We start from the raw sequence: 26,817 nt of genomic DNA, 5'->3' as shown, positions 1-26,817 counted from the left end.
GTTTGAGAGCTGAAAGCTTAGAAGAAAGGAGGAAGTGTAATGTGAGCAGGAAAATGAAATTAAAGGAATAAAAGAAACAAAGAGAAAGGAATTGTCAAAGTGAGAATCCTCTCTTACAAGGAACATAAAATACTTACTTGAGATATGCACCCATATATTTAGAATTATAGATTCTAAATAGTTTTATAGAAATGTTGTAATTTTATTAGACTGCAAAGTTTGAGGCACAGTAAATTTGTAAGGTTGGAGATTTTTAGACTTGATCAGTAAATTTCATTTTCCCAGCATTAGAAAGAAAGAATTAAAGAGATAAGAGAGGAATGGGGGAAATTGAAAATCATACAGAACCAACACCTACTAGGAAATCATTCCCATTCTTAGAGTTCTGAAGGCCAAATTCAGGTAAATGCTATCGACAACGATAGTCCCACAGAGCATCTGACAGTTCATTTTATTATAAGATTAGGGCTCAGCTCCAATATAAGCTGTATCAAAGCAACATCAAATGAAAAGTCAAATTCAATATCTGGGTACAGTTTGATTCCATTATCAAAAATAAGCTTTATGCTTTTCCATGTAGAGTTAAAGCACTAATTCAGCCCAAATTGCAGCTGCTCTTTTGAAGAGAACATAAAATGGCTTTCTTCCAAATAATTCTTTCTGAGTTTTCTAGGCAGGGTATCAAACCTTATCTCCCATGGGTCTAGAGAAGATGGATTGAATCTTGAAAGTTATAATGCCAGGGCATATTCAATGTTGGTATTATATTCTAATATTTAGCCTTTATTAAACATGCCCAGATTTTTAAAACAATACACAAAACCTCAACGTTGATTAGGAGTTTCTCTCATCTGGCAAAGAAACACCCTACAATACAGTAACATTAGATTCTGGGCTAGCAATGTACTCCACCCAGTGGTGTGTCAGAGTAAAAATGCCTTTATAAAGGCTAAGTCTGACCTAATTTCCTTCTATGTTTCAGTCCCTAGGGTGGTAAAATGTTAGATAAGTACATGAAATGTAACACGAACTTTACTCTTCATAATGACGTAATAGGAACACACATTATCTTTTTTGAAAAGATCATGTCTTCTAACTTTTCAACTAAAAATAAGTAAAATCTTTAATGCAGCTTTCACAGAAGGATTATAAATAACCAATGTGTGTTTATATATTATATTGATAAAAGTGACACTCTCTGAGGTCTTATAAGAAAGCACTAAGTTGTTATGATTTACACTGATAAATGATAAACACCATTTTCCTGATGGAGAAACCAAATCTTAATGCTAAACAAACAAACAAACAAAAAAGGCAAGGCAAACCACTGATGACTACGAGAATGCAAGGAGAATGGGCTCTGCAGACTAACTCTGCTATCTGGTTTACTTATCTTACCAGAACATCTGGCCCAATCCTGTTGAAATATCTAAAACTCTGTTCATTTATGCCCTTGTCCTAGTTGGCAGAGAATAGATGAAGTAAATGGAATCTTCCCTTTGTGATTTATCTTTATGATGAACAAAGATTATTAGATATCAGAGATATTGTGACTTGGACAACATTCTCAGATTAGGTCTCCTCCAGGAAATTACATCGAAAAAATTCTGGTGATCATTCGCTTCTTACAAAAATTGAGCAGAAATAAAAACTAAATTAGAGTTTGGATGTCTAATACTGGGTTGGAATTTTCCCCTATTAAACATGGAGGCATATGAAAGCCCATGTTTCCATTTAACAGATGAAGAGAACGTAGGAAAAATGCTTCAGGCTATATGGCTAGCCAACATTTTAGAGTTTAAACAAAAATTCAGATAATATTAATGAAATAAATACATGGTGGGAAGCAACTCTGGATTATGTCAAAAGACAATTTATTATTCTTATTCTAAATTTGCCATTAAACAGATACTTGATATTAAGCAAGTCACAGTACTTTTGAACCAAAATTTCTTTACATATTAAAAACTATACCACTAAAACTAGTTAACATTGCCAAGAAGAGGATTAATAATTCTTAACTTTGTTTACATTATGAAACTTTGGAGAACCTGATGAAATCCATGAACGCCTCCCTAGTAAAATGTGCATATCCATAGACCCACAATGATTTGCATATAATTTTAAGATTTCAAGAATCCCCTGAAAGGTATTCATAGACTTATACAGAGGCTATGAACTTCATGTAAAAAAGCTGTGAATAATGATTTATTAATTTGTATATTTCAACTAATAGACTAAATCATTTATTTCTGTCTTCAAGTCTCAAGCAAGGTATCTGGCCCAGAGCTGGTACTCAATAAATTTGGGGCATATAAATGTTTTCTCAAATGTTTTTTTTTGTTGTTTTTTTGCTTTTGTTTTTTTATTAAAGCTCTGAGCTAAGGACTTTGAAATTACAATTTGTCTGAAAAACTTGAGTTAAAATGAAAAGTAGAAACCAGGAGCCACATTTAATTTATCTGACTCAATGAACGTTCAGACTTTCCTGTAGTACAATTAGACAAAAAGAGAACATTAGAAAAAAAATAGTCATGTGTATGGAAATGTGGAGTAGGTGGCATCTTTACTGAATTTTATATTGTCATCTCTTTAGTTTTTATATAATGAAAGTTTCATAATCTTCCCATTGCAAAAAATACTATATAATTACTCTAGCATCAGCTCATGGAATACAAAAGAGTTTTTCTTATGCAACTCTCAATAAAAGGCAATGTAGAATGCTATAGTCATTGTTCATTAAATAATTGTCTCATGTGTTGCATATGAAATCATCTGTAGTATCACATTTATAGCTATACCAATGTGACTCTCATCAAACACACAGTCCTATTCACTGCAGCAAAGTAGAAAACCAGATACAATCAAAGCCCATTATAAAGAAGTTCACAATTAATTGGACCCAGTTACACCCAGGGTCAAATGATGTCCCCAAGTACAGTGTAATATCATTACTATTATCCAGAAAGCCCAAAGAGTTGGTACTACTCTTGTAGCATTGTATCATGATTACATTGCATGATCAAGGCAGTTCTTCAAAGATTTAGCTTAACCACAGAGAGAAGACATTTGTAGAAATGAGTATAAATTATGGATAAGTCTAACCTTGGAGAAATTACCTAGTTTTTCTGAGAGTGGCTTCTGCTTACACAAAATGCCCAAGATAACAGTAGCTGTGTAACTGTAAAGTGTATAGCAATGTGCCTGGTTCAAAGCAAATATTGAAAACATGGTAACTGCTACATTACTATTCTTAGCATCGTTATTACAATCACACAACTAATTAAGCATTATCACAGCAGAACTTAATCACTAAAATTTTCCTTTCTTCTTTTGGTAAAATTAAAAACTCTAAAACAATTTTTCTAACAGACACTGCTTATTGTAAATCTGGAACATCTATTAACCAAACTAATGTCTCAAGAATAATTCTTACATGACCAAATTTTGTTGCAAAGTTGCTTAAAATCTTATATAATATCTTCTTGCCTACAATGTTTGTTTCTAAAAGAAGTGATGGGGATAAAAGTCATTATCAGGGGGCCTTTGCACCAAGAACACTGTTTAAAACAACTGGTCCCTTAAATACTGTTTAAATTGTGTATATTATTAGTATAACTATAGTGTCTACTTTCTTTGAACCAGGATCTGATGACAATGATCTTATCTCAAATCGACAATTGTGCAAATAATTGTTTACTACTTGTAACTACTAAGCAATATACCAGGGCATTTTTGACACATTCAAAACTCTGAAGTAAATGCAGTTTTGTTGCGTATATCATTGAAAGTATTGCATGTATCAGTGGAAGGCATCTGTTGAATAGCCAAACATCTGTATGTCAATGGATATTTAAATATTCTTGGAGATGCATGAGTACCTCTTAAGTAAAATAATTTTATTGATTCTGCTTTAGTATTATTTATAGTCAAGAACTGTAATAAAATAGTGTTTGGACACCTTGTTATCTTTCAAAAGACGGAAAGATCTTGTAGTTTTTCTTTTGTTTAATATTAACATCTGTTATGTATGACTCTCATGGTATTTTTCATCTTTTGAGTTGGAGTAAAAACTGACAAAATTTGCTTTAACTTCAATGAATTAAGGCACTTCCATTGCAAAAGAACAATTTTGCTGATAATTCCTCCATGGAGTTGCTTTGGAAGATATAGGAATATTAGCAGAGGATGGATTCAGGAGATAGAAACATTATCAGAGGCTATAAAATGACTCATTGATGAACTCACACTGTGCCCTGCTCCAGGGCAATCATAATTTGGTCATTTTTCAAATTAGTTGAATTCTCCTGACTTTTGCTTCGCCTCCAATAGCAGAAGGTGAGGAATCCTGAAATAAGGACAAAGGTGGCTCTATGTGTTTACACATATTATGAAGGGAAATCAAAGACTACATTTATATCTAAATTGAAAATTGGTTTGGTAGAGTAATCTTGGCCTGGAAAATGAAGACAGGCTTGAACTTCTTTCCCAGCCTCCAGTCATCTCAGAGATTCTGCCCGAGGCAGAGCATTCCCTCTCTGTCTCTATTTCACCACGTAAAAATGTAAGACCAATGCTTTCACAATAATTTTGTGAAAATGATTGTCAATGTGCAATATGTAAACACACAGTATCAATCTTATAGGATATATGAATAACCTCTGAATTACTACACTGCATCTATTTTGCAATCGAAGGAGACGACAAGTAATTCACCTACCAGCTTAACAGAAAAACTACCAGCCAAATGCAATGTAGTCAGTTATATAACCTATTCTTTTCCTTTGTACTTTGTAGAGAATTGCAGAGATTCGCTGCTTATTTTGTCAGTTTGGATGAGACTTCAGTCTAACAATTCAGTTGAAATTGAGCCTGGGGCTTTAGCAAAACAACTAAAAACTCAGAACAAAGACTTTACAGAATATTTCCCTACCTGACTTTACGAAGTGATGTTAGTTGTTTCGAAGTCCAGGAAAACCCCAAACGATTAGAGCTTGGCTTCTAATATTTCTGTTGCTTGAATGAGCTCAATGGTCATAGTTTTGTTGCATAATTTTCCAAATAATCCCTTTTCATGTTCCTTCTTTGTATATTTCTCATCACTCACAGTCTTTACTAAGTGCTCAGATACCTATGGCGTACAAACTTTTTCCTTTCTTTTTTATGGTGAACAAATTTGTTAAATAATCACATCTTTCAGCTTTATTTAAGGCTGTTAGTTCAGACACTAGTACAGTTCCTCTGACTTTTTTTTGTCTGGGAAGATAAGAGTAATAGATTTAAGGAAATTTTTATATTTTATCCAGGAGTGTCTTAATACTGCCTATTATCAACCTAAGTATGTTTTAAATGGTTGAATATATGTCATGATGCCAAAGGTCCAGAAGGGGGACATTTACCAACAAAGCAACATAATAGATTTGAATGCATCTGAATATCAAAGTGAGTTAGTGAGGAATTAAATATTGCTTAAGAGGAACCCTTGCAAAATGAGAGGACTACATCAGTGGTTCCCCTATCTAGTTCTGGGTTTTCTGTTTCTGGGTCTCAGGCCACATCCAGATATGCTGAACCAAAATTCCATTGGTAGGGCATATGCAGCTACGTGACAAGCTCTTAACATGATGCACAGTCAAGTTTGGGAACCACAGGGCTAACTTTCATGAAATGTCAATAGTTTAATGGTCTAAAGTATTCAATGCTAAATATTACAATTAAAAAAATCTATTTTTGAGACCAAGTGTTTCATATGATATACACAGACAATTCTCATTGTATTGCCTGATATAGAATTGGTATAAAATTCACTTTGAGGTAAGATGCATGTGTTCTGAATTCTGTCAAGAGGATTTATATATTAAAGAATCGATGGAATCTTATTTTTATGCAGAGCAATAAGGTAATTCCAATGCATCTTGCCATTTCATTCAATGAGAAAGGTTTATGAATCATCCATGAATTCAGGCAGCTGAAAAAGGTCTAAAGAAATCAAAACATTGCATTTATGAGGCAAAATCTACAAGAGATGCAAGAAGAGAAAAACACTAATAATAAAAGACTTTATTATGGCACTCTCAGTACAAGACAGAACAAGTGGACAAAAAAGTTAGAGAGGAGATAGAAGATTTAACCAACATAACCAACATCTTATGAATGTATATTTAACTCTACGCCTAAGAATAAAGAATACACTTTCTTCTCAGGTGCCCACAGAATGTTAACAAAAATTGATCACATATTAAATTGCACAGAAAATATCAGTAACTTCCATAAAGTAAAAGTATTATAAATAATACTCCATAATTATAAGGCCATAAAATAAGAAATTATATATTTATATTTAAAAAACAAACAAGGGAGTCCTTCCACTTGGATGTAAAAAAACAAAAAAAAACAGCTTTTCATTAAATAACTCTTGGTTAAATGGGGAAACACAAACTGAAATTATAGAACTAAGAAAATGACAATGAAAGCACTACATATCTGATAAAAGGAAGATGATTGCACTAAATACTTTAATAAAAAGAAAGAATGAAAGTAAATGAATTAAATTCTCTTCTCAGAAAACTAGAAAAAGAGTAAATATAAAACAAAAAGTATCACAATGATGGAAATAATAAAAATAAAAGTAAATGATCACGTCTTCCCTGGTGGCGCAGTGGTTGAGAGTCCGCCTGCCGATGCAGGGGACACGGGTTCGTGTCCCGGTCCGGGGAGGATCCCACATGCCGTGGAGTGGCTGGGCCCATGAGCCATGGCCGCTGAGCCTGTGCGTCCGGAGCCTGTGCTCCACAACAGGAGAGGCCACGGCAGTGAGAGGCCCACGTTCCGCAAAAAAAATAAATAAATAAAAAAAATAAAAGAAGGTAAATGATCAGAGAATAATAAAAAAGTAGATCTAATTAATAAATTAAAATCTTGTTTTTTAAAATAATAAGAGAGAAAAAGTACTAGCTAATCTGTTCAAGCAAAAGCAGAAAGAAAGTATAGGAAGAAAATGATGTAAAGTAAGTAATGACAGAAGGGAAATAACTACTGAAACCAAAGAAATTAAAACACATACATGCATGCATGTAAACATGCGTGCACAGACACATACACAGGACTGCTTTGCAGAGCTCTATTCAAATAAATTTGAAAACTTAGATAGCTATATATTACCAAATTAATTACATGTGAATTACAAATCTTAGTCCAATTTCCATAGGAAAAAACATTGAAACTATTCTAGAAATTACTCCACAAAAAGCCCCAGGCCCTGATGTTTTGACAGGGGATTTTTTACCTACTTTCTATGACCATATAATCTAAAGACCCTAGAAGTTATTCCAGTGCATTGAGAAGAAATTAAAACTTCATAATTCCTTTTATGAAACAAGCATAACAATGATACCTAAAAAAATAAATACATTATGAAGAAAGAAAAGAATAACATCACTCATAATTAATGCAAGAAAACTACATAAACTATTAACAAACAGAATCCAATACCATATTAAGAAAATAATGCACCAGGACCATATGGGCTTTATTTTAGAAATGGAAAATCACTTCAATATTTATAAATCTACTGCTATCACATATTATGTCACAGATCTAAGGAAAAATTATCTCTATAGAAGCTGAAAACAGCTTTGACAAACTTGAACACTCATTCATGTTTAAATAAAGTGCAAAAAGAATAGGAATTAAGGGTTACTTTATCCAAAATCCATTATCCTATTTAATGAGGAAAAAGTAGAAACATCTTCACTAAAATTGGGAACAAAGTAAGCATGCCCACTATTTATCCTACTATTCAGTAATGCACTCAAGATATTAGCTAATGCAATTAGATGACAGAAATTAAATAGTGGCACAAACACAGTTAAGGAAGGAACAGAACTATCTATTTGCAGGTAACATGATAGAATACAAGGAAAACCTCAGAGAATGGATGATAAAGCTAATTCAAACAAATAAAGACTCCAGTAAGTACCATGATATAATATGAACATACAAAAATAAATAGCCTTAATATACCAATAAATAAATAAAGGATATAATGATAGAGGAAAATCATTTACAATAACAATAAAGGAGATTAAATACTTAGGAATTAATTTAACAAGTAATGTGGGACATTTAAAAAATTTAAAAATACTCTTTAAAGACATAAAAGTAGACTTGAAAAATTGAAAAAACATACACTGATCTTGTTGAGACAACTCAACATTAAAAAGACGTGAGCTTTTCCTAAGTTAATTTAAAAACTCAATAAAATCTCAATAAAAACACCAGCAAGCTATTTTATGGAGTTAGACAACTTGATATTAAAGTCTATTTTCAAAGCAAATATAAAAGAATAGCCAGAGAAACACTACATAAGAAAAACTGTAAGGGGGACCAGCCCTACTAGATTAAAATATACTATAAAGCCTCTATAATTAAAACAAGTAGTACTGGCACAAAGGTAGACAAATAATCCAGAAAAGTGGACTGCAACAACGAGAAACAGTCTGAAATTTGGCACATTAAAAGTGGCATCTCAAATCACTGAAGTAAAGATAAACTTTTAATAATACATGCTGGGACAACTGGGTGGCCATTTGGAAATAGATAAAATTAGGTCCATATGTCATAGCACACATCAAAATAAACTCTAAATGAATTAAGGACCTAGATTTTTAAAATGAAACCATATAAAGTACCAGAAGAAAACGTGAATAAATTCCTCTTTTTCCATGTATTAGGAAATGTGTTTCTGAATCAAATACAATTCTAGAGATAAATTGGGCAATACCTAACAAAAACTACATATGCAATCAATCACCTACTGATTCAGCAATCCCACTTCTAGGATTCTACCCTCATGACATCTCCAACAATTAAAAAATGTGTGCACAAAGTTATTCACTGCAGCACTGTTTTATTCGCAAAATATTGGAAACAACCTACTGTTCATGCACAGGAAAGTCATTGACTTTATTATGTTAGAGCTACACAACAAGTTACTAGGCAGTTGTATAAGAGGAGGAAGATCTCTATGAACTGAGTCAAACTGGTTTTCAGAGAGATTTGTTAAATAAGGAAGCAAGTTACAAAAGACTATCAATAGTAGCTACCTTTCTTATAAGAAAGAAAAAGATACAAGAAAATAAACATGCATCTGTTCATTTACACATCTGCAAAATAAATACAGAAAGGGTAAACCAGAAACTAAAAAAGGCGGTTACCTACACGGAATGGGAGAGGAAGAGTGGGAAGAAGGGGGGAATGGGAAACCTGTTAGTAAGGATGTAGTGGGAGCAACACTTCTCCAAGTATAACATTTTTGATAGTTTTGCCTTTTAGAACCATGGCAAATTTAATGAAAAAATAAAATTAAAAAAAACTAATCAAAAAATTAAATAACCCCAGGATATGAGGTAAACATATGAGTAACAAATGAACCTAGTTATGTTATAAATGAATAACACAACCACATTGAATGGAATGGAAAATAAAATGATGAACCAAAGTAGCTTTGGAAAAAAAATATTTTGAGATACTGTGGGGCAAAAATAATTGTACAGGATTACTTTACTCTGATTAGTAAGTCAATTTCCCACAGGGGTAAGGGTTATCAACTTTGTAATTACTTGATGTGCGTACCAGGACTGAACAAATAAGTAAATATACTATAGATAATGAGAGCCACATTTTTCTCTGTTAGAGGAAAATTTACAAATAAGGAAAGGCTGGAGGCTAGAGAGAACCCTGTTGTATTAGAATCAGAGATATCAATATTAATTCATAATTGTTCATATATTTAGAGACAGATTGATGTAGAAATAAATATGGATGAATGTCTATGCATGGATTAGTATATATACACATATTCCCTAACACTGTCCATTAAAAAGGACTAGAAATAGGGCTTCCCTGGTGGCGCAGTGGTTAAGAGTCCGCCTGCTGATGCAGGGGACACGGGTTCGTGCCCCGGTCCGGGAAGATCCCACGTGTCGTGGAGCGGCTGGGCCCGTGAGCCATGGCCGCTGAGCCTGCGTGTCCGGCCGGAGCCTGTGCTCCGCAACGGGAGAGGCCACAACAGTGAGAGGCCCGCGTACCACACACAAAAAAAAGGACTAGAAATAATAACACCCTGTTAGCAATAAGCATACCTGGCAGTGAGATCTTGGTTTCTAAATCCATTCTCCAATAAAAGGAACAAGAACTCCTTGGACAAGTGGCTTATTTCAGGGTTGAGCAGGAAAAACACAAGGTGAGTCTGGAATATCTCGTGTTGCCAAAAAATAAGTAAGTCCTCAAAAAAAGGATGGGACATATCAAATAGACAATAAGCCAGCCTGAAAAAAATCCCCAATAACCAATGCTGGAATAATTTGAATACACTACACAATGATAGTATTCAATTATAAGTACTACAATAAATAAATACCCATGTCCACACTAATGTAAATGTATAATTGAATAAGCAAACAAATGGGGAAGAAGGAACATCTCTTCTTTTGAAGAATTCCAATTGATAAATGTAGAAGGAATGAGGGACATACAAAATCACATTAGGCAAACGCAATAGTAACAATTGTTACAGATAAAATCTACCAAAAAATGTTACAATCAGTGGGCAAAAGATTGAAGGAAAACAGGATATCTGCCCAGTTTAAAAGTATCTATTCCAAGATATATACATAAAAATAAATATATAAATAAATATATAGGTATATAATGAAGGGAAAAATAGTAACCTTACATTGGAAAAACCTAGCCAACACCACGTTCCTCAAGAGATTATGGTTAACCTCGTCAATAATAAGATCAATTGACATCATGTATCCCCTGATATGATGCACTGAGTGGGGCATAACACTTCCTCTTGTCCAAAATGCATAATCCCAATATACTCATGAGAAAACACCGGAAAAGCCCAAATTGAAGGTCATTCTACAAAATAACTGATGAGTCCCCTTCACGGTCATAAAATAGTTAAGACAGAGAAACTATAAAATATTGAGGAGACAAAGGGACCCAACAAAAAAAGGTAATGTGGGATCCTGAATTTGATGTTAATTTCCCAGGTTCTATAATTATACGGTAATTATAAATACATAAGTTGTTAACAATAGAGGAAACTAAGGGAGGGTCTGTACATGTCCTCTCTGTGTTATTTCTGCAACTTTTGTATAGGTCTAAAATTATTTGAAAATAAAGTTTTAAAAATCACAGCATTTTAAAAGTCAGGGTTTTACTTTTCACTTGACATTGTGATCTGCACCCCAATCCTAGCATCGACACTAAAAGATGTGGCTTGAGTGTGTCAGTTAACATTTCTCGGCTTCATTCATTCCTTTATTTATTCAATATACATTTATAGTGTAATTGAATAAGATACCCTCTAATGATTTTTCTACTTTAATATTCTATTGTCTAGGAAAAACTGAGAAGCAGTGTGGAAAAAATTATTTATAATCTCAATTTATCTTAATATGATATTCATACTACTTTAGCTATTTTATTCAAGTTACTCAAATTAGCACTTTTCAAACAAATCTTGTTCTTAAATTTGGTGCAATTTTTTTCTTTATTATGTAGTTTTATGGAGAAAAAAAAGGCAGCAGAGAGCATAAACTACTATTCAGGATCATATATCACTGCACGGCAAATACATTATTGCTCTAAAAGACTAGTTTAATGCTTAGAAAGATTAATCAGCCTTTCATCGAATGCCAACTATGAAAGGCATAATAGAAGGTGGTGAGAATACAGAAATGAATAAGAAATATGCCTTGCTGTACGAAGCTGACAGTTTAGCCTGAGAGCAGACATGTATGTAAATGAATATTTGTAAGGCACTGTGAAAAGCATTGTGATAGAGATATGTACCATCCCAGAAAAGAACAATCAAACTCTGCCTGGGGGAAAAGAGAGATTTTTCAAAGGAGATGTCAGAATGTTGGAGGACCAGCAGACAATTTTCAGATGGAAAAGAAGGGAAGAATTTTTCATGATGTAGAACAGTATATACAAACATATGGTGCTAGGAAAACCTGGTGAGAGTTCCACACTAACTGAATCAAATGCTGAAGAGGAGTGGCAAAGGCCTTAAATGTGAAGCTGACATGGAAAGGATGGACAAACAACTTTTCCCTAGTTCCTGTCCTCTTTACCATCGCTCTCTTGCTTGCTTGCTGGCTCTTTTTCTATTATACCACAGCTCATCAAAAAGACAAAAAAGAAAAACAAAACAACCCCCCGCCCCAAACAAACAAAAGACGTAAAACCAGATTTGTCCCATGAGTTTTGCCATAACCCTGCAAGCAACAAGAAGCAAAAAGTTCAGTTTTGCTTCTAACATCAAATTTTATTTTATAAACATTTATGAGGAAAGGAACCTTTATATACAAGACTCTGGATAGACATAAATAAGAAATAATAGTCTTTACCTTGGAAGTATTTAAGCAGGGGAGAGGCACAGTTAAAATATTTTTTTATAAAAAATACCATTTTCAGAAATAACTTTTCCCTGTATACATCCCCAACCAATCCACATCCTTTCCAGCAGCACATTAATGGAGACCTATGAGCTGATTTGTTGTTTGGGCCAAGACATTGGGCAGTGTGGTGGGCATCATAGCTCCCTGAAGTCATTCATCAAACTAAAATCATCAGAGCTCATTTGGAAGCAGGAGAGCTCGGGTAAACAGACCTTTTCCCACTGCCACCTCTGGGGCAAAAAATACACTGTGCTTGCTCAATTCCCAATCCTTCCAAGTAAGTATTTTTATCATGCTTTGCTCAACTGTTCATATTTTATGTTAAAGCAGCTTTTGCATTTTTTAAAAAAGAAAATATACTTTGTGTGTATGTTTAACTATCAATGAAAAATATACATAATCACTAAACTATGTTTAATACTAAATCCAGCTCAAGATTTGAAACTCAATTAAGTAAACTATTTTCTTTGGTATATGAAGCTATGGTAACATTTAAAACTGGGAATTTTGAGTTTTTGCTTTTGAATAGAGCATATAAACTATCATGTAAGTAAACAGGAAAAATGTCACCTCTTAGTTCAATTGACAATACTTAAAATACTAAAAACCCAATTTTCAGGTGATGCTTTCCCAAACATGAACTTGGTCATACCATTAAATACATATAGTTTTAGATCTAAACTATAACTCACAAGTTATTCTACATTTGTATATTACCACAACTGCTTTTAGATAGAAAAAGCCTTCGATAGCCAAAATCAGATAAAACAACTTGTATAGCTTTCAAAAATCACTGCAGCAATCTTGCAGGAGGTAATGGCATTATTTTGACCATGATACAGAAATTTCTCATTATTCCAGTTAGTTCTTACTGAAGTTACTTTTTAATTTCTTTGCTTGTAGCAAGTACAATTTCTGAAGAACACCACTTCCCCCCACCAATAACATAAAAACTATATTGAGCATTTCAATATATAAATATGATAGTCCAGGACAGTAAAGTAACAAGAAAGTTCAAATAGTGATTTTTATAGATGTTTAACACTATGGACCTGTGTTTCTCTCTTTTTTTCATTTTACTCTTTTACTGCCATAAAAAATTTCAAAAACTTTATCTTCCAATAATTTTTTTGGAAGTCTGACTTCTATTATTAATTAGAATATTCATTTATTTTCAATCCATTATTGTCAATATTTTACCATGGCCACCAACAAAATACTTTAGAAACAAACTCAACTGATTTTTAAAAATTCATTTAAAAACGTTCTGGATGTTATTTGTACAGTGAGTTCAAATATCTTATTATATTACAGTGGTAGCTATTGGTGCTAAAACAATTTAGTAATATAATATCTTCAGGGAGTAGTTAACAACTAGAAAATAGTTACTGAAATAATGAGAATTTTACCTGCTTACTTAAACTCTTGTTCAAAAAAAATAAAACCACAGCATACAATTTTTATGTTTTGGTAATGAAACAAAATCACTTTCTCATTCTTTTCAACCTTTAAATGCAGATTGCCAAGCTTATAGAAGTTGACTCTGAAGAGATTTTCTGAAATTTTCAAAGCTATGTGTTTAGTCAAGCAATGACCTCAGAGGCCTAATACATGGCTTATATGTAGAGTTATTGTTTTAAATATTAATTGTGGTGGTCATATTTTAAAAGATGGACTTTCTGAAAAAGTTCAGTTTATTCCATATGGCAGGTTAAGAAAAATTAAACTCTACATAATGTGTCTTGCCCTGCAGGAGGCCATCACTTTTCTCTATCAGCTCTATTCTTCACCTATTTCCACATACCTCTTAAGATCTTTCAGAATCTTTACATTGCACACCTGTGACTTATACGATATTGTACATGAACTATACTTCAATTTAAAAAAAGTGGGGAGACAAAAACATCTTTCAGAATCTTTCTGCAAAATTTCTATTGAGCCATCTAAGGTGCCTATGTATTTTAACTTACAAAACAATACCAAGAAATGTTTTCTCACAGAAAGTTTCTCCAAGATCAATTTAGTATTAATAACCAGTTAATGATACTCAATATGCAAGTTTGGGGGGAGGAAACAAACTTCAGGCAACAGTCATAAGACTCTTAGAAAAGTAGAGATGTGATCTTAATTTTTGAAGGAAACTTCAGGAAAAAGAAAAAGAGTACATAATCGAAGGAGTAAAATCTTGGAGATCAGTTGGAAAATGGCTGCAATAATCTGGCTGTAATAATCTAGCTGCAATATGCAGGATGAACTAGCACAGTGGAACTCTGTTTTGTAAATAACCTTCAACCTGTGTGATAGAAATTTAATTTCCTGATGAGACATAGTTAGAGGGTTGTTATGAAAATGAAGTAAGTGGCGGTAGGTAGTGATAGATGATTTCAGCTCCTTATTACTTTGGATGGGTAACATACAGATGTTCTCAGAAATTGCTTGATCCACTGAAGGATATTTTTCACTTTTTTTTTTTAAAATCAAGCAACATCCAGATTCTACAGAAGGCCCTCTGCTATACATGTGTTTTACTGCACTCAAGAATTCTGGGCATCTTTTATCGAACTTCAGCACTCTAGTTTCTGAAACCTGGTTGCTTTAATCTAATCTACACTCTACCACCAAATCATTTCCTTTCCCAAAGCATCAATTCTTTATCTTTTCTTTTTTTCAAACTTTTTCTTTCAGTTAGTTTTTTCTGATTTATGTTTCTAGTTAGATCTTGAGGTAAAAAGGAAAAAAAAAATCACACTATCAGGTCTGATATTTTTGTGAAAATTTTAGAGAATAGAAGTATTGATGCTTTCAATATCTGCAATGCAAGAGATCTGAGATAGGAAACATTTCTGAGATTTAGATCAGCATAGGTTAGGTGCTGTGTTCCCCACTAATAGCTAGTCATCTAAAAAAGGTCAATTTTGCTCTTAAAATGGACTTATTAGACTTTGTATAAAGAGGTTGGATTAGAGACAAATAAGACTTTCCACACTGAAAACTCACTAAAGTTTAAAAAAATTAAATAGTTCAAAACAGAAAGTATAAAAAGATATTTTTAAGCAGGGCAAGATCCACTGACACTAATACATCTTAATGAAAGATTGGTTAGCTTGACTTGGAACTATATTTCATGCCTAAACAGATGAATTAAGCTCAAAGGCTATTCCAAATATAAATATTCAAACCTGTACATAAAAGACAACAATTAAGTTAAATATTGATTTCCTTTCCAAACCTTAAAAATCATACCAGGCTTCATTTCATCTGGTATTCCTTTCCCTTAATTTACTAAACAATAGAATTAGCGTCAGAAGGAGAAAGGAGATAATTGTGAACACCATTCAGCCTTTTGAAGGTAATCAAAATAACCAGTTACTTCAGAAAACAAGACCAAAAGAAAGCAACAACTGATTCCAGAGAGAAATAAGAGAGTTGAGAACGTATATTTCATCTCCCAACTGGAAACCTGGGAATATATAAAACTTGGATTTTAAATTAATTGCTCTTTCTTATGTGAACCTATACTATGAGTGAAGTGGATCCTTTGAAGTTTTACTCTGGTTTAATTAACATGCTTATTGTTCTTTGATGACATGTTTCAAAATAAAATATAAATGGAAGGTAAGGCTGGCATACCCTCCACTTAATGCTGATTTTTAAAAAGAAAAACAAAAAAACTGAAGCAGGCAACATTTCTTACTTTCCAATATTCTTAGAAACCTGCCACTCTGTTCTCTGTTTTGACTTCCATGATGGCAGTACACTGGCTACTATGATGCTTTTTTCAATGACATTATATTAAGGAAGACTAACATCTCCAAAGGCATGCCTCCTTTCCCATTTTATTCATATTCACTCCCACATCTGGATTAAGTTCTATACATCGTCACTTAATTGGAAGGGATGTTATTATTTTTTAATTTAACAAATACTTCAAAAATCAGTTGTGTTATTATTACCAAGTTACAAACAAGAAAAGTAAGGTAAGGAAGGTACTTTTTCCCAGATTTGATAACTAGTAAGTAGCAGACGTGGGTTTGAATCAGGCAGTCTGACTCCAGCACCCATTCTTCTAACAATATCGTTCCAGGAGAAGCCCAGTACAGACTCCAAGAGGTACTAGTAGTAGGTGCTAGTAATGTTTTTTGAAAATATTTTTGCTGTAAAAAATTATTTGCTCCCAATTCTCTTCAATTTATTTTTTGGGGGAAGAGAGAGGAGGGGGAAAGATTGTGGGTTTTGTATCTGTTTTCGTAATATATAATAAAATAATTCAATCATTATAAACTTGGCTTCTCCCATACTCCTAAGGGTACATTTGTTGGTAACTAAACAAACTGATTTTGATTAAACCTTCTTGATGATTAGTAAAGAAATTTTCTAGTGATAATTTGGCATACAGAGAGCCAAAGTCAACAGCCATGAATAGGAGAATCAGGATACCTATGAACTGTAGGATTTAGAAGTTATCATTACATCAAGAGGAAAAATATTGCTCCATTTACTACACCAATTAAAAGGTATTATAACATAGGTGCCAAACAAATTTATTATAATATTTCTGTATGTATCCTCACTAAACATCAAAATTTATTAGTAATTGAATATTTAATTATTAAACCCTTGGTAAGCATTCGTTCTTTCACGGACCAGATAAAGCCACAAGGATTACAAGTTCCCACACTTAAAGATCCTCCGAAATTACCAATTTCATTGGCTGATAATATTACAAAATGGGAATTAGAGTGATTTCTCTGAATACGTAAGTTTTAACTAGATGCCAGTCCTCTGCCAAGTAACTGAATCATTGAAAGATAAGCGCTCCAGAAACAGCTTTAAGAATCTTCTTAATCTTTAAGGAAATGAACCATGTTGAGAAGGGGAAACCCAGTTGGAGAAACAAATACTCATATTATTAGGATTGTTTACTCATTCATTCAACATGTATTTGTTAATTATATGTCAATTCCTGTTCTACAACAGATATAGAAGTAGTGTTCCCAATATATTATCAGGGTAGTTTTCACACAGAATATCAACTAATGGTCTTGTAAAATTCAGTTACCTTTCGAATAGGCTCATATGGAATTTCAAAGTCTATTTTTCATAGAAAGTTGTTCAAAGACATTGTTACTGGCATTGATTTGATTATTTTTTCTTTTAAGTAAAGCATATGATTTTTTTTTTTTTTCCAGTACACGGGCCTCTCACTGTTGTGGCCTCTCCCGTTGCGGAGCACAGGCTCCGGACGCGCGGGCTCAGTGGCCATGGCTCTCGGGCCTAGCCGCTCCACGGCATGTGGGATCTTCCCGGACCGGGGCACGAACCCACGTCCCCTGCATCGGCAGGCGGACTCTCAACCACTGCGCCACCAGGGAAGCCCAAGCATATGATTTTTTAAAAAATCCACTAGCTCAGTCAATTTAGCCTATTTTCTATTTTTCTCATGTGGCTCATTTCTGTTTAATATTTTCAACCAAGTTATAATCTTCATGGGGACAGAGGTACCTACAAATGTCTTTTTAATAAGGGTATAGAAATGTGTGTTCATTACATGGAAGATAGGTAACTGATGAACCACTCTGATTGCAGATTGATTTTTATTATTCTAGGGAGAAGGCAGATATTACTATGCTCAATGCATATACCATGCCCTTTGTTCGTCTTCTCCTTCCTTGAATCATTTACTTAATAGCTAGCACCCACCAGAAACCAGAAGAACACCACAGGGTTAAAGGTTAGCAGTTAATTCTGCAACATTTCCTTTAAAAAGACTTTTAAAAAATTTCTGTAATCAAAATGGTGCAAAAGGATGAGATAATCTATAAATCTTTAATCCTTTATGGCTTGAATTTTATTGAATTTTTTAACACAACTCAAATGACAAATTAGTCATGCATCAGAATGGAATGTTATTTCCTATCAATGAACATTAGGTCTTACAATGAATATGGAATAACTAGTTTGGACAGGGCAGCAGGACAATCTTCTACATATGGCAATTTTCTTTTTGAGTTTGGGTATCATTATGGTCTGTATCAGCCAGAATTGCCATTTAGTTTTCTATAAACTAGAACTTCTTACAAACAAGAAAAATATCAAAGAAATATCAGATATATCCGCTCCCTTCAAAAGAAAACTTATTGATAAATTATACACATAACTATGATTACAACAAAACAGCTATTATAGACAGTTAAGTTCTGTGCATTTAAAACATGTTATTGATTAGAAATTTTGTACTTTAATTAGAAATTATTTAGACTAATTTCACAATAAGTCTGGACAAAATAAAAACATTGAGCTCTTTTCTTTGTCCATTGTACTTAAATGTAAATTCAGTTTCTTTTAACAAAAAAATAGCATGTTGGGAAAAATGATAACCTATTAATGTACTGCTTCTTGCTCTATATCAAACTAACAAATAAAAAAAATAGTGTTTTCAGAATATAAATATTATAGTTTCAAAATTAATTAATTTTGTTTCAAAATTATAGTTTCAAAATTAGTTTCAAAATTATAGTTTCAAAATTAATAAAAAGTCATATTTATTGCTGTTTTCTCTTGGAGATCTTTTATACCCACCCAAGATAACCTAAGATTTAGACTATTCCAGATAAAATTTTCAAAGCATAAAATAATTTTCAGGAATTAAGTTCACCTCAGTAAATAAATGTATATATGTAAATAGATACACATACCTATACATTCTACTATAAATATATATTTATCTATAATATTATATATAATATAAATATATTTATGGTATATATTTAGAGTAAAATGTATATGTATGCATATACATATATATTTACTGAGATGAACTTATAATAATAAATATATGCATATATTCTACTATATTTTAACTTGTATCTCTGTAAGCCATGCTAGTTTTTTGAGTTATAATATTTATTTCTGATTACCATGGTTGCTTTTTATAGCAGCTCTATTAAAGCAAACAGAATTGCAAAACAACAGAAATAAGGACAGATGAAGTATTATGAAATCTTTAAGATAAAATTCCTTAAATATTACAGCAAGAAAATAGGCATGTGTTAACTGAAAAATAAAAAAAAAAATCGGTCTAGAGAAAAGTTGATGCATTCTTCATGAGGAAATGGCTATAAAGCTAACATATTTAGACAAGGATACCTAAGTAGAGGCGCTTTGAAAATATCCTGAAGTAATTCTGCAGTTGTTTCCTTCCTGATATCTACCTATTTCTAATGGACTCAATGTAAATAAACATTTGCTTTTTTAAAATCAGCTTCTTCCTCTAAGGTGATTCCTTCTGCTGTTCTCAAATCCAAGTTGTGAACTTGACCTTCTCCATAGTGAGATCAGAATAACTCCATCCATTTTCATGGGTCAGAAAAGGCCAATCGCTACAAGGTGACATCCTGAGTTAAAGAGGACAGTATTTTGAAGTCAACCATATTTTTGCAAAGCCAAAGATACATAACATAGTAGTAAGGCAAACTAGTATTTTTTAAATGTTTGCATTAGTTTGTTTTTTCAGAGGCTTTCAGATATTTCACAGTTATAAAAATGTATTTAATATCTACATAAAATTCTGGAAAAAAAAGCATTTCAGGAAGTTGGTTTTCTCTTCCTATTAGATGAAACTACACCTAATTAAGCAGAAGCACAGCAGTGGAATTCTGTAGTGTCCATTACATGTTTGCATGGTGAAGAGGCCATCTATGAACTCATCTGAGAGGGAAGGTTACTGCCAGCTGGTATCAAGAATAGAATCATTATTGGGCATTGTATAGTTGTCAAAAATAATAAAAAGCATCACTGACCTCAGCCAAATTTGGACTGGTTGTATAAAAACAAAAATATTAGAAAGTGGTACTACTATTTTTAGAGGCTAAAGTGTCTTTAAAATATAATCCCTGAAAGACCTGTAAAAACAAGTTATTATTTATTGATGATAAATTTCCATATTATAAGGGAATTTTGTAGTGCAATAAATATAAATAAGACCAGCTTTAAAAAAATATTTTGGAAAAATGTAGTAAACTATTCTCCCTGGGCCTCTTAAATGGGGTTCCATTATTTACAGAGATGCAGTTTCTTATAAAAAGAGATAACAGAATTAGAGTGGGAAAAAAATCCTAGTACAGTTCATAGATCATTCTTTACTAACTATAGGATACCAATTATTTCACTGTTTGGGTTGGGGAAGTGCGATATCCTCTCCCTGCCAGAGTTAATGTGTGTATTATGTGTTAATGTGTGTATTATGTGAAAGGGCTTTGTAAACTACATTTTAATACATTACTTTAATGTTATTTATTTTATTTAAAGCAGTTGCTTATTAGTGTATAAATAATACCAAATGACAATCCCAGATTATTTACCAATAAAGACAATGTAACAAATATATTCATTAGCACTGCGGGATGTACTCAATAGAAGCTAGTAAATAACTCAATAGGTGAGTTGTTTAATAACATCTAAACAACAATTTAATCTTATTTTATTCTACAACAAAGAATTTTTCAATTTTTGTTGGTAATGTTTGTGTTTTCCTAGTAGAGTAAATCATCTTAAATTTGAATATAGAATGATAGGAACCCTGGAACCCAAAAAAAATGACAGAAAATGGTAACAAAAATCTCTCTAAAACTATTTGCATTACTTTCAAACAAATATATATCCTTAGTGTCAAAATATTGGATCTTATTTTGTTCATGTATGAAATTATGAGGTTAAATATGTTCAGAATCATTCCAAATTATTGTTTGTCAAAGAAAATGGTTTAAATTTTTTCTACACCATAAAATTTCAGCAATCCATAAGGACTTTAAAAAAATTGATAATTGAGTTTAAAAAAATTGATAATTGAGTTTAAAAAGATGCATATGTGGGCCAACCTATAATTATAGTTACATATATGTAATAAATAACAAAAGCAAAAGAATACTGGTTAAAGGTTTAAATATTTTCAAATACTTATGTAGCATCTACTTAAAATAATACATACTAGTTCTCAGTTTCAGAAAATATTTCCATTAATAATAGTGATGCTAAGTCCTTGTGTCATGTAGTTCAAATATGCATGAGTCAGTTATATAAAGCAATCACTGCCTTTAATGGTTTAAGTGATTCTATTTCATATTTTATCTACTAGAGAGAAAAACTGACTTCTACCTTTTTGACACCAGATCTACATTTTAAAAATTATGTAAAGACAGCTGGAAACAACCAATAAGTGTAGAATTAATAAATGAATTTTGCTATATTCACATAAAAATACTACACCACAATAAAAAGGAACAACCTATTGATATATGCAAATGGAGAAAATCACATGGACAAAATGATGAGTAGCATAAGCCAGACAAAAATGTATATGTGCTGTGTGATTCTATTTATATGAAATCAAAAACTGGTAAACCTAATATATGGCGATAGATATCAATAGAGCATGAAATAGTCTGCTGGGATGCTGGAATTTTCTAAATCCTGATCTGAGAGATTACATGTATGCATATGATTACATATATTTACACATATGTAAAACATTCACCCAGCTGTATGGTTAAGAATCATGTATGCTAAATATCTCCATTTAGAAAAAAAAAAACTTTTAATCTCATAAAGAAATAAAAATTTCAAAGGACTATCTTCAATTTTTCAGAAAGGATGCTAAGTGAACATTTCAACAAAACTCATTAAAGGATCAGAGTGATCTAGGATATAAATCAAGGATGAAATTATAAACTAGAAACTTTTAATAATGTGACTTTACAGAAACAATAATTCATGGCAAGGTTATATTCAATTATATATACGTTTTATTAGTCTTTTTCACATTTAATAATGAAGCTAAATCCCCCTTCTATTCTGTTTCCATACCACTAATGTTTTAAAAAGAGGAAAACAGAACATTTTCTAGCTGGATATAAATGAGGCCCTTATGTAAAGAAAGGAATACAAAACTTGAAGGGAGACTTATATTCAAAGCCAACTTTCCAGGCGCTCGTATTATTACCATGAGCAGAAAAACCATTTTTTTTCCCTCTAAGTCACCATTTTCTCCTGGATAAAATAAGGAAGTTAAAGAAAGAGCATTCAATGATCACAGCTCTACAAGACAATAAATCAAATATCTGAGTGTTGGAAAAGTGATTTTGGACCAAATTTTTCAATGTTCACCAAGATATTTTGAAAAATAATATCCAGCATTACATAAAACTTAACTGAAGTAAGTCAACAATTTTATAAAATGTATTTTATGCCCATATCCTCATTTCTTTTAAGTCTTACTCTTATCAACAGAAGTTAGAAATCTAATTTTAAAACTTTTACTAACAAGTGGTTTATAATATAGTTCAAGTTTCTTTCTACACAGCCTGTGATATGGACAAACTGAATTTTAAAGAGATGCCATCGTCTAGTGGGAACACCAACTTCAGAGCAGTGAAGCACTATGGGAAGGGTTCTGAGTCTCCGCTTCTGTGGAATGCCACGATAGTGCTCTGCTCAGGGGCACTGGGTGTTATTGATGACCACAATGAAAAATCACTGTGCCTCTCCAATTTCTGTACCTTTTTGGTTATAATAACATATATGTTAACAAAACAAGCTAGTGAAATTTCCTGACTGAATGTTTTCCCCCTATTGTACTATTCCACAGCTCTTAATATTTTAAGCCACTGATGTGCAAAACAGCTTCATACTAGAAATGCAGTTGTTACCCATATACATCATCATTTCTTTCTGGAGAAAAACTTATGATCAAAAGTGTTTTATTGGTCACTGGCTATTGCTTAACTTAAACAACATTAAACACACTTCATATGTTAAAAAAAATACCTATTATATAAAATATCTCTCACTATTCTCCATCTATGACTGATTTTTAATACTTTCAGAAATTTGTTTCTTCAACTGTTAAAAAAAGAAGAGCTTTTAAATCAGAGGATTATATTTAATGTTCCTCATACTCTCAAAGTCAAAATCATTAAATTTATAGTGCAATGGAAAATAGCATGGACTGGAAGCACCATTAACACAGGTTCAAATCCTAACATGGACACTTCCTAGACCAGGAACTCTAAGAAAATTACTTAAGCACTCTAAGAACTGTCATCCGTACAAGAGGGATAATTATCCCCACCTTTCATGGTTAGTTAAAGGATTACGGGAGATGAGATATACGAAGACCTCTGCACAGGATCTGAACCACTGCATCAATAACTGATCATGTATAACACTTTCAATGGCAGGAGTTAATCACTTGAAAACAATGTTGTAGGCAGAATAGATAAAGGGTTCCATCAGCATACTCCTAACCAATGAGTCAGTTTTCTAATTACCTCCAAGGTCAATTTTTTGCAGTTATTCTAGTAAAACTCTTAGAAAAGCAAATTATTGTTGAAACACTAATGGATTGATTATAATAAATCTCTGAGCTTACACAGGGTAAAAGCCCTTTAATTCCCTGGCCAAATGCAATCATTCACCTTCCATTTCCCCTTCTTCCTTCAACCATCAACACACCTTCCCAGAAGAGTTTTAGAAAAGTTTGGCAAAGAAAAGAAGTCTATTTCAAGCCCAAGGAAACTTGGTCAAGGACACATCTTTACCGACTCAAAATTGCCAAAGCAATCCTGAGGAAAAAGAACAAAGCTGGAACTAAAAATAGAACTACCATATGACCCTGCAATCCCACTCCTGGGCATATATCCAGAGAAAAACATGGTCTGAAAGGATACATGCACCCCAATGTTCACTGCAGCACTGTTTACAATAGCCAAGACATGGAAACAACGTAAATGTCCATCGACATAGGAATGGATAAAGAAGATGTGGTACATATATACAATGGAATATTACTCAGCCAGTAAAAAGAATGAAGTAATGCCATTTGCAGCAACATGGACGGACCTAGAGATTCTCATATTGAGTGAAGTAGGTCAGACAGAGAAAGAGAAATATCGTATGATATGGCTTATATGCAGAATCTAAAAAGAAATGATACAAATGAACTTATTTATAAAACAGAAACAGACTCACAGACTTAGAGAGTGAAATTATGGTTATCGGGGGTAAGGATGGGGGGACAGGATAGTTAGGGAGTTTGGGATTGACATGTACACACTGCTGTATTTAAAACGGATAGCCAACAAGGACCTACTGTATAGCATAGGGAACTCTTCTCAATGTTATGTGGCAGCCTGGAAGGGAGGGGAGTTTGGGGGAGAATGCGTACATGTATACGTATGGCTGAGTCACTTTGCTGTGCACCTGAAACTATCACAATATTGTTAATCGGATATACTTCAATATAAAATAAAAAGTTTTTTAAAAAAAGAACAAAGCTGGAGATATAACCCTCCCAGACTGCAGACAATACCACAAAGTTACACATCGAAAACATCATGGTATTGGCTCAAAAACGGACGCACAGCTCAATGGAACAGAATAGAGAGCCCAGAAATAAACCCATACACCTACAGTCAATTAATCCTTGACAAAGGAGGCAAGAAAATACAATGGATAAAAGTCTCTTTAGCAAGTGGTGTTGGGAAAGCTCGACAGCTACATGTAAATTGATGAAGTTAGAGCACTCCCTCACACCATACACAAAAATAAACTCAAAATGGTTTAAAGACTTAAATATAAGACATGACACCATAAAACTCCTAGAAGAGAACACAGGCAAATCATTCTCTGACATAAATCGTACCAATATTTTCTTAGATCAGTCTTCCAAGGCAAAAAGAAATAAAACCAAAAAAAAAACCAAAAAAAAAAAACAAATGAGACCTAATCAAACTTAAAACTTTTTGTACAACAAAGGAAACAATCAACAAAATGAAAAGACAACCTACAGAATGGGAGAAAATACTTGCAAACGAAGCAACCAACAAGGGGTTAATTTGCAATATACAAACAGCCCATACAACTTAATACCAGAAAAACAAACAACCCAATCAAAAACTGGGCAGAAGACCTAAGCAGACATTTCTTCAAAGAAGATATACAGATGGCCAACAGGCACATGAAAAGATGCTCAACATTGCTAATTATTAGAGAAATGCAAATCAAAACCACGGTGAGTTATCACCTCGCACCAGTCAGAATGGCCATTATCAAAAAGTTTACAAATAATAAATGCTGGAGAGGGTGTGGAGAAAACGGAACCCTCTTACACTGTTGGTGAAAAATGTAAATTGATGTGACCACTATGGAAAACAGTATGGAGGTTCTTAAAAACCTAAAAATAGATACAGCAATTCCAGTCCTGAGCATATATTTGGAAAACACAAAAACTCTAATTCCAATATGAACCCCAATGTTCACAGCAGCACTATATACAATAACCGAGACATGGAAACAACCTGTGTCCATCAACAGATGAATGGATAAAGAAGTGGTGTGTGTGTGTGTGTGTGTGTGTGTGTGTGTGTGTGTGTGTGTGTTCCAGTCCTGAGCATATATTCGGAAAACACAAAAACTCTAATTCCAATATTAACCCCAATGTACACAGCAGCACTATATACAATAGCCAAGACATGGAAGCAACCTAAGTGTCCATCAACAGATGAATGGATAAAGAAGAAGTGGTGTGTGTGTGTGTGTGTGTGTATACACACACACACACACACACACACACACACACACAATGGAATACTACTCAGCCATAAAAAGAATGAAATAATGCCATTTGTAGCAACATGGATATACCTAGAGATTATCATACTAAGTGAAATAAGTCAGACAGAGGAAGACAAATATCATATGCTATCACTTACATGTGGAATCTTAAAAAAGGATAAGAATGAATCTATTTACAAAATAGAAACAGACACAGAAAACAAACTTATGGTTACCAAGGGAGAAGTGGGGGGATGGATATATTAAGAGTATGGGATTAAAAGATACACACTTCTATATATAAAATAGATAAGCAACAAGGATTTACTGTACAACACAGGGAACAATATTCAATATCTTGTAATAAGCCATAGTGGAAAATAATCTGAAAAAAATGTATATATGTGTGTATATATATATATATATATATATATATATAAACTGTAAAACTGGATCACTTTGCTGTACACCTGAAAGTAGTACAATATTGTAAATCAACTATACTTCAATAAAATAAAGGTCTTTACCTGTTCAGATAATATTAATGACAGTAATTTATCGCTATTGAGTATATAAGTAGCTCCAAGTGAAATGCATGGATTTTTTTTTAAAAAGCTGATTTTCCAGAAATGTATGTTCATGGTCATTGCTTATAATCCAATAGACAAAGACAGTTTACTGGTGTTCCCTATTTTTACCAATGTACTTACATCCTACTCTTGATATTTTCCTT

This window comes from Lipotes vexillifer, unplaced genomic scaffold (assembly GCF_000442215.2).
Source record: "Lipotes vexillifer unplaced genomic scaffold, Lipotes_vexillifer_v1.1 scaffold729, whole genome shotgun sequence".
Classification (NCBI taxonomy): Eukaryota; Metazoa; Chordata; class Mammalia; order Artiodactyla; family Lipotidae; genus Lipotes; species Lipotes vexillifer.
This window is presented reverse-complemented; position numbering follows the sequence as displayed.